The 16,289-nt window shown below is 35.5% G+C and overlaps 1 protein-coding gene across 1 annotated transcript in view; it reads left to right on the top strand.

Annotated features, from left to right (window-relative positions):
- KLHL4 (kelch like family member 4) overlaps positions 1-16,289 on the top strand; it is a 206,172-nt gene that overhangs the window by 5,301 nt on the left and 184,582 nt on the right.

The following is a 16,289-nucleotide window of genomic DNA, read 5'->3' as shown; positions in this document are numbered from 1 at the left end:
ATGTTGTTGTCCAGTTCTCCCAGCACCATTTGTTAAAGAGACTGTCTTTTTTCCATTGGATGTTCTTTCCTGCTTTGTCAAAGATGAGTTGGCCATACGTTTGTGGGTCTAGTTCTGGGGTTTCTATTCTATTCCATTGGTCTATGTGTCTGTTTTTATGCCAATACCATGCTGACTTGATGATGACAGCTTTGTAGTAGAGGCTAAAGTCTGGGATTGTGATGCCTCCTGCTTTGGTCTTCTTCTTCAAAATTACTTTGGCTATTCGGGGCCTTTTGTGGTTCCATATGAATTTTAGGATTGCTTGTTCTAGTTTCGAGAAGAATGCTGGTGCCATTTTGATTGGGATTGCATTGAATGTGTAGATAGCTTTGGGTAGTATTGACATTTTGACAATATTTATTCTTCCAATCCATGAGCAGGGAATGTCTTTCCATTTCTTTATATCTTCTTCAATTACCTGCATAAGCTTTCTATAGTTTTCAGCATACAGATCTTTTACATCTTTGGTTAGATTTATTCCTAGGTATTTTATGCTTCTTGGTGCAATTGTGAATGGGATCAGTTTCTTCATTTGTCTTTCTGTTGCTTCATTGTTAGTGTATAAGAATGCAACTGATTTCTGCACATTGATTTTGTATCCTGCAACTTTGCTGAATTCATGTATCAGTTCTAGCAGACTTTTGGTGGAGTCTATCGGATTTTCCATGTATAATATCATGTCATCTGCAAAAAGCGAAAGCTTGACTTCCTCTTTGCCAATTTTGATGCCTTTGATTTCCTTTTGTTGTCTGATTGCTGATGCTAGAACTTCCAGCACTATATTAAACAACAGCGGTGACAGTGGGCATCCCTGTCGTGTTCCTGATCTCAGGGAAAAAGCTCTCAGTTTTTCCCCGTTGAGGATGATGTTAGCTGTGGGCTTTTCATAAATGGCCTTTATGATCTTTAAGTATGTTCCTTCTATCCTGACTTTCTCAAGGGTTTTTATTAAGAAAGGGTGCTGGATTTTGTCAAAGGCCTTTTCTGCATCGATTGACAGGATCATATGGTTCTTCTCTTTTTTTTTGTTAATGTGATGTATCACGTTGATCGATTTGCGAATGTTGAACCAGCCCTGCATCCCAGGAATGAATCCCACTTGATCATGGTGAATAATTCTTTTTATATGCTGTTGAATTTGATTTGCTAGTATCTTATTAAGAATTTTTGCATCCATATTCATCAGGGATATTGGCCTGTAGTTCTCTTTTTTTACTGGGTCTCTGTCTGGTTTAGGAATCAAAGTAATACTGGCTTCATAGAATGAGTCTGGAAGTTTTCCTTCCCTTTCTATTTCTTGGAATAGCTTGAGAAGGATAGGTATTATCTCTGCTTTAAATGTCTGGTAGAACTCCCCTGGGAAGCCATCTGGTCCTGGACTCTTATTTGTTGGGAGATTTTTGATAACCGATTCAATTTCTTCGCTGGTTATGGGTCTGTTCAAGCTTTCTATTTCCTCCTGATTGAGTTTTGGAAGAGTGTGGGTGTTTAGAAATTTGTCCATTTCTTCCAGGTTGTCCAATTTGCTGGCATATAATTTTTCATAGTATTCCCTGATAATTGTTTGTATCTCTGAGGGATTGGTTGTAATCATTCCATTTTCATTCATGATTTTATCTATTTGGGTCATCTCCCTTTTCTTTTTGAGAAGCCTGGCTAGAGGTTTGTCAATTTTGTTTATTTTTTCAAAAAACCAACTCTTGGTTTCGTTGATCTGCTCTACAGTTTTTTTAGATTCTATATTGTTTATTTCTGCTCTGATCTTTATGATTTCTCTTCTTCTGCTGGGTTTAGGCTGCCTTTGCTGTTCTGCTTCTATTTCCTTTAGGTGTGCTGTTGGATTTTGTATTTGGGATTTTTCTTGTTTCTTGAGATAGGCCTGGATTGCAATGTATTTTCCTCTCAGGACTGCCTTCGCTGCGTCCCAAAGCGTTTGGATTGTTGTATTTTCATTTTCGTTTGTTTCCATATATGTTTTAATTTCTTCTCTAATTGCCTGGTTGACCCACTCATTCGTTAGTAGGGTGTTCTTTAACCTCCATGCTTTTGGAGGTTTTCCAGACTTTTTCCTGTGGTTGATTTCAAGCTTCATAGCATTGTGGTCTGAAAGTATGCATGGTATAATTTCAATTCTTGTAAACTTATGCAGGGCTGTTTTGTGACCCAGTATATGAAATATCTTGGAGAATGTTCCATGTGCACTCGAGAAGAAAGTATATTCTGTTGCTTTGGGATGCAGAGTTCTAAATAGATCTGTCAAGTCCATCTGATCCAATGTATCATTCAGGGCCCTTGTTTCTTTATTGACTGTGTGTCTAGATGATCTATCCATTTCTGTAAGTGGGGTGTTAAAGTCCCCTGCAATGACCACATTCTTATCAATAAGGTTGCTTATGTTTATGAGTAATTGTTTTATATATCTGGGGGCTCGGGTATTTGGCGCATAGACATTTATAATAGTTAGCTCTTCCTGGTGGATAGACCCTGTGATTATTATATAATGCCCTTCTTCATCTCTTGTTACAGCCTTTAATTTAAAGTCTAGTTTGTCTGATATAAGTATGGCTACTCCAGCTTTCTTTTGGCTTCCAGGAGCATGATAAATAGTTCTCCATCCCCTCACTCTCAATCTAAAGGTGTCCTCAGATCTAAAATGAGTCTCTTGTAGACAGCAAATAGATGGGTCTTGTTTTTTTATCCATTCTGATACCCTATGTCTTTTAGTTGGCGCATTTAATCCATTTACATTCAGTGTTATTATAGAAAGATATGGGTTTAGAGTCATTGTGATGTCTGTATGTTTTATGCTTGTAGTGATGTCTCTGGTACTTTGTCTCACAGGATCCCCCTTAGGATCTCTTGTAGGGCTGGTTTCGTGGTGACAAATTCCTTCAGTTTTTGTTTGTTTGGGAAGACCTTTATCTCTCCTTCTATTCTAAATGACAGACTTGCTGGATAAAGGATTCTTGGCTGCATATTTTTTCTGTTTAGCACACTGTAGATATCGTGCCAAGCCTTTCTGGCCTGCCAAGTTTCAAAGGAGAGATTAGTCACGAGTCTTATAGGTCTCCCTTTATATGTGAGGGCACGTTTATCCCTTGCTGCTTTCAGAATTTTCTCTTTATCCTTGTATTTTGCCAGTTTCACTATGATATGTCGTGCAGAAGATCGATTCAAGTTACGTCTGAAGGGAGTTCTCTGTGCCTCTTGGATTTCAATGCCTTTTTCCTTCCCCAGTTCAGGGAAGTTCTCAGCTATAATTTGTTCAAGTACCCCTTCAGCACCCTTCCCTCTCTCTTCCTCCTCTGGGATACCAATTATGCGTATATTATTTTTTTTTAGTGTATCACTTAGTTCTCTAATTTTCCCCTCATACTCCTGGATTTTTTTATCTCTCTTTCTTTCAGCTTCCTCTTTCTCCATAACTTTATCTTCTAGTTCACCTATTCTCTCCTCTGCCTCTTCAAGCCGAGCCATCGTGGATTCCATTTTGTTTTGCAATTCGTTTAAAGCGTTTTTCAACTCCTCGTGACTCTTCCTTAGTCCCTCGATCTTTGTGGCAAGAGATTCTCTGCTGTCCTGTATACTGTTTTCAAGCCCAGCGATTAATTTTATGACTATTATTCTAAATTCACTTTCTGTTATATTATTTAAATCCTTTTTGATCAGTTCATTCGCTGTTGTTATTTCCTGGAGATTCTTCTGAGGGGAATTCTTCCGTTTGGTCATTTTGGAGAGTCCCTGGAGTGGTGGGGGCCTGCAGGGCCCTTCCCCTGTGCCTCTTCCGTGGGCCTCTATTCTGCGCTTGACTCCGGAGACTCCCTTCTGCTAATCCTCTGGCGGTTTTCTGGGTTCTTTAGGTAGGTGTAGGTGGAATCTAAGTGATCGGCAGGACGCGCTGTGAGCCCCGCGTCCTCCTACGCCGCCATCTTCCGGAACCATCGGATATTCTTTATCCTCCATGCATTTGGATGTTTTTCAAACTTTTTTTGTGGTTGATTCCAAGTTTCATAGCATTGTGATTGAAAGTGTGCATGGTACAATCTCAATTCTTTTATATTTTTTGAGGGCTGTTTTGTAACCCAGTATGTGATCTATCTTGGAGAATGCTGTATGTGCACTCAAGAAGAATGTATATTCTGTTGCTTTGGGATGCAGAGTTCTAAATATATCTCTCAAGTCAATATGGTCCAGTGTATCATTAAGGGTCATTGTTTATTTATTGTTTTTCTGTCTGGATGGTGTGTCCATTGTTGTAAGTGGAGTATTAAAGTCCCCTGCAATTACTACATTGTTACCAATAAGATTGCTTATGTTTGTGATTAATTGTTTTAGATATTTGGGTGCTTCAGAAATCGGTGAATAAACATTTATAATTGTTCAGTCTTCTTGATAGATAGACCCTCTAATTGTGATATAATGCCCTTATTCATCCCTTGTTACAGCCTTTCAAACTAGTTTGTCTGATATAAGTATGCTACTCCAGCTTTCTTTTGACTTCCAGTAGCATGATAGATGGTTCTCGATCCCCTCACTTTCAATCTGAAGGTGTCTTCAGGTCTAAAATGTGTCTCTTGTAGACAGAAAATACATGAGTCATGTTTTTTTAATCCATTCTGATACCTTATGTCTTTTGATTGGAGTACTTATTCCATTTACATTCAGTGTTATTATTGAATGATATGAGTTTAGAGTCATTGTGTTATCTGTCGGTTTCATGCTTGCAGTGATGTTTCTGGTGTGTTGTGGTCTTTGCAATATTCACTCACAGAGTCCCCCTTAGGATCTCCTATAGGGCTGGTTTAGTGGTGATGAATTCCTTCAGGATTTTTTGTTTGTTTGTTTGTTTGTTTGTTTGTTTTGTTTGTTTTGGCGGGGAAGCTTTTTGCTCTCCTTGTATTCTGGATGACAGGCTTTTTGAATAAAGGATTCTTGGCTGCAGAATTTTCCTAATCTACACATTGAAAATTTCCTGCCATTCCTTTCTGGCCAGCTAAGTTTCAGTAGATAGGTCCTCTACTACCTTTATGTGTCTACCCTTGTAGGTAAAGACTGATTTATCCCCAGCTGCTTTCAGAATTCTCTCTTTATCTCTGTATTTTGCCAGTTTCACTATGCTTTGTCATGCTGAAGATCAATTCAAGTTATGTCGCAAGGGAGTTCTCTGTGCCTTCTGGATTTGAATGTCTGTTTCTTTTCCCAGGTTAGGGAAGTTCTCAGCTATCATATGTTCAATCACACCTTTAGCCCCTTTGTCTCTTTCTTCTTCTTCTGGAATGCCTATGATACATATATTGTTCTGTTTCATTGAGTCACTTAGTTCTCTAATTCTCTGCTTGTGATCCAGATTTTTTTTTAATCTGTCGTTTTCTCAGTTTCATCTTTTTTTCATAATTTTATCTTCTATTTCACCTATTCTCACCTCTACCTCTTCAATTCTGGCTGTCCCACCTTTAGTTTATCTTGCACCTCATTGACAGCATTTTTTAAATTCATTATGAGCATTTTTTAGTTCCTTGATCTTTGCAGCAATAGATTCTCTGCTGTTCTATGCTTTTTTCAAGCCCAGTAATTAATCTTACGACTATTACTCTATATTCTTGTTCATTTTTATTGTTTAAATCTGTTTTGATCAGTTCTTTAGCTGTCATTTTTTCTTGGAATTTCTTGTGAGGAGAATTCTTCTGTTTCATCATTTTGACTCATTTTCTGTCCCTAATGGGTTTTAAAAGCTTGTTATGTATCCTGCACCTGCGAGAATTTTTATATTAAAAGGGGTCATACACTGTCCAGGGCCTGGCCTTGCAAGATGTGTTTTGTGGAGATTGTTACTTGAGCTCTGTTGTTGTGACTTTGGTTACTTCATCTCCCTACTCGTTGTGATATTTTGACCCATCCAGTTGGTGTGGGTTGACTTGTTTGTTGAAGTAGCTCTATGCCTTGTCACGTTGTCCCAGTGTGTCCCTGGAAGATACAATCTCTTCCTCCCATACTCTCAGATTTCAAAGTCCATTAGCTTCAACTCTGCTTTGCTTGTGAGACGAGAGAACTTTGGATCCTCTTACTTCTCCAACATGTTGGCCCTTCCCCCATTCAGCATATTTTCATTTGATCTCTTTTCACCATGAATTACAATTTTAAGAACTGCTGAAATTTGAGATTAATATTAAATGCATTTGACTCTGTGGTAGAGAAATTTAAATTATCCTCTGTTACCGCCTGATAAAATTTTTTAAAGATTTCTAAATTGATATTCCAACATGAGAACACTTTTACAATAAATTAGTTGATAGAAACATGCTGGATAAAATGTCAAATATAAATTTTCACCAAAAAATGTTTTATATATATATAAATTTCTTTTTTATTTTATTTCTGATAAGTTTCATGTTCTAAAGAAATGTTCTGTTAAATTTTCTTTGGTTATAGTAGAAAGTTAATATTTTCTTAAATTAAATAGAGTGGTTTTATAGATGTGCCAAGGATATTTTTAACAAAAGAAAAGGTGTTAGGAAATTATTAATTAAAATATGATGGATTATTAATGTCATATTAGCTATTCTGTATTAGGTCTTAAGGAGAGTTTGAGAAGGAACTTATGTCTTGATTCTCTAACGCTTCTCTTCAACAAGACTGGGGACACAGGAGGAAAGGTTCCTGAGATATTGGCAACAGCCTCACATTCCCTCTTGTGGTAAACAAACAAACATGGCAGTCCGTGTGGAAAATTATCACACTACTACAAGATGGGCTGTGACTTTCTGGGCAAAGTAAGGGTATCTAAGTCATCCTGCTTTCTACAAATATTGCAGAAAATTAAGAGAATGAACTAAATTATTAAATTGGAGCATAAATGAATAACATACAATTATTCCTAAAACAGATATTAAAAGCAAAGTATTAAAGTTATATGTAAGTTATGAATCACTAAGTTGTATACCTGAATCTAATATTACACTATAAGTTAACTAGAATTTAAATAAAAATTTGGAGAAAGAAAAAAAATAGTTATATTAATATCTTGGCTTGATCATTTTAAAGCCCAAAAACATTCCTATGTAATTGAGTTGTAATTTACTACTTCATTTAGGAACAGCACTGTATCATGATCGCACACTGTTAAGTATGTACATACCAGTATGCTTGTCATTATCATTTTTTGTTCTAGTTGTCTACTAACTCTACATCTTTGCTTCATTATAACTATGTTGCTCAGTGTTCTTTCTTTCCTTTATTTCATCCCTAGCATTCTAAAAATCAAAACAAATATTTTAACAGTCTGTTATAATCGTGCTTCTTATATGGCAAATATTCTTATTTTTGTTTTTTAACTTGTTTTTAGATTCCACTTATGAGTGAAATCACATGGTATTTGTCTTCCTTGATCTAATTTATTTCACTTAGGAAACTCTTTTACACTGCATTGTTCAGTAGAAACTGTTACTTCAAAGGAAAAAATAAGGAACAAACTATAATTTGTAGTTTATAGAAAGTTTATGGTTAAATCCCTTGGCATATGGTTTAGAATGTATGGTATAAGATTATACAAATTTTCAATTGCTTTATTAAATTTAGAGTATTTTAAAAAATAATTTAAAATTAATGAAATGATTCCAAACCATTTTATAGATGGAATATCTGATTTTAAATCTTGATTTAAATCTTTGTTACTTGCAGCCTCATTCCATGGTCCTCATGTTTCATTTCTAGCAGTGTGGTATTGTATATATATTTAAGTTAACATTAACTAAAATGTATTTAATATTTGGAAAAATCGGGACTCCTTTCAGTGTAAGGATCTAACAATACGTTAGTTCCATGTTCCTTTAAATACCATAATTAAGCATGTCTATAGTTGTTATTTCTGACATTTGAAAGGCAACTATTTCGGGGCGTCTGGGTGGCTCAGTCGGTTGAGCGTCGGACTTCAGCTCAGGTCATGATCTCGTGGTCCATGAGTTCAAGCCCCACATCCGGCTCTGTGCTGACAGCTCGGAGCCTGGAGCCTGCTTCGGATTCTGTGTCTCCCTCTCTATCTGACCCTCCCCTGTTCATGCTCTGTCTCTCTCTGTCTCAAAAATAAATAAACATTAAAAAAAATTAAAAAAAAGAAAGGCAACTATTTCATTTCTGCATTTGGAAATAGAAATGAAAGACTCAACATGTATGGTATTATTTAATATGTGGCTTCAAGAACAACATATTAAGTATATCAACCTGTGCCACATTGTCTAAATGTTCAGACACTTACTATTTTAATTTAAAGTTTATCTTTTAAACTTCTATGTATTCTTTCTGATTTTTGTAAAACATCTCCTTAATAGCAATCTTGTTGATGACTTTCCTATGAGTTTGTAAGTAAAAATTGCTTCCAATGCTATATATATATTAGTGTAAAATTCTTATATTTGAATAATATGAAAAACAAATCAAGGTAGAGGAGTGGGGAACACTAGATCCTTAATAATAAAAACACTCAGATTGAAATATAATGTTCTATAAAATGTACCTGGAACATTTTTAGTGCCATAAAAGAAGAAAGTTCTCAAAAAATAATGATGGGGCTATGTCATGTCAAAGGACATAGGCGCCAACTATAAAAGTTCCCAATGGCCAAAGCTAGAACAATGTTAGCAAAAAAATAAAATTATATTTGATTATAAACCAAAATTTAAAAAAATATTCGTAAGTCCATAAATAAATAAATACATAAATCCATAAATAAAAGACAAATGTATTATGCAGAAAAATTCCATATTATTTATGTACATACTCTGCCCTCAAGGAGGTAGAGGTGACTACTGTGTTTTAAGTGTGGGCAGTACATATTGACTTCTTTCTTAAAAGTGACACAGTATAGAACCACTGCAGGGGTGTGGTAATTTTACAAGGAAGAAACCTGACAAATACTACCTGAGCCAGGTAAGCAAGTTTAACATCAAAAGTGCTTAGTAATTTTGACAGTGTGTACACTTGGTATGATGTGATGAGAATGGCACTTCTGTCCTCTCCTCCCACAAAACCCATAACCTCTCCAGCTAATCATGAGAAAAACATCATACAAATTCTAATAGAGGAAATTTTAAAAAGCACCTGGTCTATAATTTTCAAACTACTAATATCATCAAAAAAGGAAATCTGAGAAACTGTCACAGTTGAGAGGACCCTAAGAAGACATGAAAAATAAATGGGATGTGGAAGAGAAAACAGACCTTAGTTAAAAACTGAGGAAATCTGGGTAAAAAAATGGACTTAAGTTAATAATAATGTGCCACTATTGGTTAATAAATTGTAACAAAATTGCCATACTAATATAAGTTATTAATAACAATGGAAACTGGGCGTGGGCTTTATGGAGACTATACAATTTATAGACTATCACAATTTTTCTGTAAAACAATATTTTAGCAAGTGCTATCTTAGTATGTAGATTCCATAAGTCAATAATAGAAGATTATGTAGTTGTAAGATTTTGTTGTTTGTTTTCTTTAATTTGTTCTTTGTCAACTGATTAAAGGATATTAAATCAAAAGAAGTAGGCTTTTTCCTATACATTGGCAACAACATAATAAACAGTCTAAAGGCAATTCTAGGAAAGGAAGCTAACATTATGAGAATATCTAAAACCTGTATGCAATTTCTGGCCCTATCCTGATGATATGGACTGTAGTTACTATTTGTTAAAGGATACATACACCCCAATGTTTATAGCAGCATTATCAACAATTGCTAGACTATGGAAACAGACCAAATGTCCACCAGCTAATAAATGGATAAAGAATATGTGGCATATATATAATGAATATTACAGAGCTATTGAAAAGAATGAAATCTTGCCCTTTGCAACAATGTGGTTGGAACCAGAATGTATTATGCTAAGCGAAATAAGTCAGTCAGAAAAAGACAAATACCATATGGTTTCACTCATATGTGGAATTTAAGAAACAGAACATATGAACATATGGGAATATAGGGAAGGGGAGAGAGGGAAACAAACCACAAGAGACTCTTAACAATAGAGATAAAACAGAAGGTTGATGGAAGGAAATGGGTGGGAGATGGGCTAGATGAGTGATGGGTATTATGGAGGGCACTTGTTGTGACCAGCACTGAGTATTGTATGTAAGTGATGAATCACTTAATTTTACTCCTGAAACCAATATTGCACTGTATGTTACCTATGAAACTTATATATATATATATATAAACATAAACATATATAAATATATATTGTAAATATATATAAATATATATTATAAATATATATAAATATATATTATAAATATATATAAATATATATATTATAAATATATATATTACAAATATATATAATATATAAACATATATATGCACATGTGTGTGTATACACATATATGTATATAAAATTAAAAAAAGAATGAAAAAATCACAGCCCTGGTAGCCAATATATAAGGTTCAAAAGAGAAAAAAGAAAATTAAAAAAAGACTTAAAAAGAACTACCTAAGGAAAAGTAACTAAAAGAGAGAAAATTAAAATCAAGTAGTTTTGTTTTATCTGCTGTTTTAGGATGAAACAGGTATTACTGATATTTAAAAGAAAAAGCATTATGTAATGTTTTACTCTGAAACACAGTAAAATAACATGGCATTTTCCAAATCAATATATTGACACTGGAATAGAGCAAAACCAGTGATCATGTTTCTTAAAACTATCAGAGTGGGGGAGGTAGGAGAAGATGGCAGAGTGGGAGGACCCTAAGTTTATCTTATCCCCTGGATACAACTGGATACCACTCACATCATTTTGTTTTAACATAATTTATTGACAAATTATTTTCCATACAACACCCAGTGCTCATCGCAAATAGTGCCCTCCTCCAACCCATCACCCACTTTCCCCTCTCCCTGACCCCCCATCTACCCTTAGTTTGTTCTCAGTCCTTAAGAGTCTCTTATGGTTTGCCTCTCTCCCTCTCCGTAACTTTTTGTTTTTTTTCCCCCTTCCCCTCCCCCATGGTCTTTGGTTAAGTTTCTCCAGAATCACATACAAGTGAAAACATACGGTATTGTCTTTTTCTGCCTGGCTTATTTCACTTAGCATAATAGCCTACAGTTCCATCCACGTTGCTGCAAATGGCCAGATTTCCATCTTCCTCATTGCCAATTAGTATTCCACTGTATATATAAACCACATCTTCTTTATCCATTCATCGGTTGATGGACATTTAGGCTCTTTCCATAATTTGGCTATTGTTGAGAGTGCTGCTATAAACATTGGGGAACAAGTGCCCCTATGCATCAGAACTTCTGTATCCTTTGGGTAGATTCCAAGCAGTGCCATTGCTGAGTCATAGGGTAATTCTATTTTTAATTTTTTGAGGAACCTCCACACTGTTTTCCAGAGCGACTCCACCAGTTTGCATTCCCACCAGAAGTGCAAGAGGGTTCCTGTTTCTCCACATCCTCGCCAGCACCTAGAGTCTCCTGATTTGTTCATTTTAGCCACTCTGGCATGAGATGGTATCTCACTGTAGTTTTGATTTGTATTTCCCTGATGAGGAGTGATGTTGAGCATCTTTTCATGTGTCTGTTGGCCATCTGGATGTCTTCTTTGGAAAAGTATCTATTCGTGTGTTCTGCCCATTTCTTCACTGGATTATTTGTTTTCTGGGTGAGTTCTTTATAGATTTTAGATGCTAGCCCTTATTCCCATATGTCATTTGCAAATATTTTTACCCATTCTGTCGGTTGCCTTTTAGTTTTGTTGATTGTTTCCTTTGCAGTGCAGAAGCTTTTTATCTTATGAGGTCCCAATAGTTCATTTTTGCTTTTAATTCCGTTGCCTTTGGAGATATGTTGAGTAAGAAATTGCTGCAGCTAAGGTCAAAGAGGTTGTTGCCTGCTTTCTCTTCTAGGGTTTTTATGGTTTCCTGTCTCACATTCAGGTCCTTCATCCATTTGGAGTTTATTTTTGTGCATGCTGTAAGAAAGTGGTCTAGTTTCATCCTTCTGCATGTTGCTGTCCAGTTCTCCCAGCATCATTTGTTAAAGAGACTGTCTTTTTTTCCATTGGATGTTCTTTCCTGCTTTGTCAAAGATTAGTTTGCCATACATTTGTGGGTCCAATTCTGGGTTCTCTATTCTATTCCATTGTGTCTGTTTTTGTGCCAATACCATACTTTCTTGATGATTACACCTTTGTAGTAAAGGCTAAACTCTGGGATTGTGTTTTCTCCCGGTTTGTTTTTTTTTCTTCTTCAATATTACTTTGGTTATTCGGGGTCTTTTGTAGGTCCATACAAATTTTAAGGCTGTTTGTTTTGGCTTTGAGAAGAATGCTGGTGAAATTTTGATTGGGATTGGATGAATATGTAGATTGCTTTGGGAAGTATTGACATATTAACAATATTTATTCTTCCAATCCATGAGCATGGAATGTTTTTTTTTTCCATTTCTCGGCATCTTCTTCAAATTCCTTCATAAGATTTCTATAGTTTTCAGCATAAAGATCTTTTACATCTTTGGTTAGGTTGATTCCTAGGTGTTTTATGTTTCTTGGTGCAATTGTAAATGGGATCCATTTCTTTATTTCTCCTTCTGTTGCTTCATTATTGGTGCATAAAAATACAACAGATTTCTGTATATCGATTTTCTACCCTGAAACATTGCTCATTTCATGTATTAATTCTAGCAGACTTTTGGTACATTCTGTAGGGTTTTGCATGTAAAGTATCATGACGTCTGTGAAAAGTGAGAGTTTGACTTCATCTTTGCCAATTTGGATGCCTTTTATTTCATTTTGTTGTCTGATTTCTGATGCCAGGACTTCCAAATACTATGGTAAACACCAGTGGTGAGAATGGACATCTGTGTCATGTTCCTGATCTCAGGGGTAAATCTCTCAGTTTTTCCCTGTTGTGGATGATATTACCTGTGGGATTTTCATGAATGGCTTTTATGATGTTTAAGTATATGCCTTCTATCCCAACTTTCTTGAGCGTTTTCATCAAGAAAGTATGCTGTATTTTTTCAAATGCTTTTTCTGCATCTATTGACAGAATAATATGGTTCTTATCCATTCTTTTAAGTGATGTATCACATTGATTTATTTGTGAATATTGAACCAGCCCTGCAGCCCAGGAATGAATTCCACTTGATCATGGTGAATAATTCTTTTTATATTCTGTTGAATTTAAATCTTTATAATCTTGTTGAGAATTTTTGCATCCATATTCATCAGGGATATTGGCCTGTTGTTCTTTTTTTTTTTATTTTTTGTTCTGGGTCTCTGTCTGGTTTGGGAATCAAAGTAATGCTGGCTTCATAGAATGAGTCCAGATATTTTCCTTAGTTTCTATTTTTTGGAACAGTTTGGGAAGGAGAGATATTAACTCTGCTTTAAAAGTCTGGTAGAATTCTCCATGGAAGCCAACTGGTCCAGGATTCTTATTTGTTGGGAGATTTGTGATGACTGATTCAATTTCTTCACTAGTTACGGGTCTGTTCAAATTTTCTATTTCTTCCCATTTGAGTTTTGGTAGTGTGTGGGTGTTTAGGAACTTGTCCATTTCTTCTGGGTTGTCCAGTTTGTTGGCATATAATGTTTCATAGTATTCCCTGATAATTTCTTGTATTTCTGAGGGATTTTTTGTAATAAATCCATTTTCTTTTGTGATTTTATCTACATGGGTCCTCTCTCTTTTCTTTTTGAGAAGCCTGGCTAGATGTTTATCAATTTTGTTTATTTTTCAAAAAAAAAAAAAAAAAAACAACTCTTGGTTTCATTGATCTGTTCTACTGTTTTTTTCTTTTTTCTTTTTTGGATTCTATAATGTTTATTTCTGCTCTGATTTTTATTATTTCTCCTCTTCTGCTGTGTTTCGGTTGTCTTTGCTGTTCTGCTTCTAGTTCCTTTAGGTGTGCTATTAGATTATTTATTTGGGATTTTTCTTCTTTCTTGAGATAAGTCTGGATTGAAATGTATTTTCTTCTTAGGACTGCCTTTGCTGCATCCCAAAGGGTTTGGATTGTTGAATTTTCATTTTAATTTATTTCCATATATCTTTTAATTTATTCTCTAATTGCCTGGTTGATGCATTTGTTCTTTAGTAGGATGTTCTTTAACCTCCATGCTTTTGGAGGTTTTCCAGACTTTTTCCTGTGGTTGATTTCAAGTTTCATAGCATAGTGATCTGAAAGTGTGCATGGTATGATGTCAATTCTTTTGTGTTTATTGGGGACTGTTTTGTGACCCAGTATGTGATCTATCTTGGAGAATGTTCCATGTGCACTCAAGAAGAAAGTATATTCTGTTGCTTTGGGATGTAGAGTTCTAAATATATCTGTCAAGTCCATCTGGTTCAGTGTATCATTCACCCCATTTTTTCTTTACTGATTCTGTGTCTAGATGATCTGTCCATTGTGGTAAGTGGAGTATTAAATTCCCTTGCAACTACACATTCTTATCAATAATTTGCTTATGTTTGTGATTAATTGTTTTATATATTTGGGTGCTTTTGAATTCGGTGCATAGACATTTATAATTGTTAGCTCTTCCTGATGGGTAGACCCTATAATTATTATATAATGCCCTTCTTCATCTCTTTTTACAGACTTTAATTTAAAAGTAGTTTGTCTGATATATGTAGTACTCTGCAGCTTTCTTTTGACTTCCAGTAGAATGATAGATAGTTCTCCATCCCCTCATTTTCAATCTGAAAATGTCCTCCGGTCTGAAACGATTCTCTTATAGACAGCAAATAGATTTGTCTTTTTTTTTTTATCCATTCTGATAGCCTATGTCTTTTGATTGTAACTTTTAGTCCATTTACATTAAGTGTTATTATTGAAAGATATGGGTTTAGAGTCATTGTGTTATGTGTGGGTTTCATGCTTATAGTGATGTCTCTGGTACTTTGTGGTCCTTGCAACATTATACTCACAAAATCCCCCTTAGAATCTCTTGTATGGCTGGTTTAGTGGTCAAGAATTCCTTCAGTTTTTGTTTGTTTGGGAAAACCTTTATCTCTCCATCTATTCTGATTACAGGCTTGCTGGATAAAGGATTCTTGGCTGCATATTTTTCCTGTTCATTACATTGAAGTTTTCCTGCCATTCTTTTCTGGCTTACCAAGTTTCAGTAGCTAGGTCTGCTATTATCCTATGCTTCTACCTTTGTATGTTAAGGCCCATTTATCCCTAGCTGCTTTCAGAATTCTCTTTATCTTTGTATTTTGCCAGTTTCACTATCATATGTTGTGCAGCAGACTGATTCAAGTTACATCTGAAGGGAGTTCTCTGTGTCTCACAGATTTCAGTTTCTCTTTCCCAGATTGCAGAAGCTGTCAGCTATGATTTGTTCAAGTACACCTTCAGCCCCTTTCTCTCTCTCTTCTTCTTCTCGAATTCCTATGATATGGACATTGTTCTGTTGAATTGCATCAGTTAGTTCTCTAATTCTCCCCTCATAATCCAGAAATTTTTTATCTCTGTTTTTCTCAGCTTCCTCTTTTTCCAATTTTTTTACATTCTAAGTCACCTATTCTCTTCTCTGCCTCTTCAATCTGAGCTGTGGCTGCCTCCATTGTATTTTGCACCTCATTTATAGCATTTTTAAATTAATCATGACTTTGTTAGTTACTTGTTCTCTGCATGTCTCTATGCTGAGATTCTCTGATGTCTTCTATGCTTTTTTTCAAGCTCAGCTATTAATCTTATGAATATTATTCAAATTTTTGTTCAGTTATATTGCTTATATCTGTTTAGATCCATTCTTTAGATGTCACTTCTTCCTGGAATTTCTTTTGAGAGGAATTCTTCTGTTTTGTCCTTTTGGCTGGTTTTCTGTCCCTTATGAGTTTTAACAGCTTGTTATTAGCTCTGCACCTGTGAACACTCACATCATGGTAAACAACCCACAAGATGACCCAAAGATGGGCAGAATGAACTCCACAACCAAAAGTAGAGAAGAGACTACATCAAGGAAAGTAGGAGAGGTGGATATGATTTGAGACCTCAACCAACTGTGGCCCTTTATAGACAGGAGGGAGCTGGAAGCACAGTGAAGGTCAAGAAATAGATTTCATATGGAAGACAAACTCCATGATATTTGTCTTTGAAAGTGAGAGGGGATGAATTTCATGAGTTTTTATGACCAGTGGGAATTAAAGCTTGGAATTCTAAAAAATTAGTGAGCTTGGCTTTTGCAGAGCTCTGAGAGGCCTAGTAAGTTGAGTCCCTGTTCTTAAGGAAGCAACATGCCAAACAGC

The sequence above is a fragment of the Panthera pardus genome, unplaced genomic scaffold (genome assembly GCF_024362965.1).
Source record: "Panthera pardus isolate Hobbes unplaced genomic scaffold, ASM2436296v1 HiC_scaffold_27, whole genome shotgun sequence".
In the NCBI taxonomy this organism is placed as follows: domain Eukaryota; kingdom Metazoa; phylum Chordata; class Mammalia; order Carnivora; family Felidae; genus Panthera; species Panthera pardus.
The sequence above is the reverse complement of the archived record's forward strand: the minus strand, read 5'-3'. Positions and strand labels throughout refer to the sequence as shown.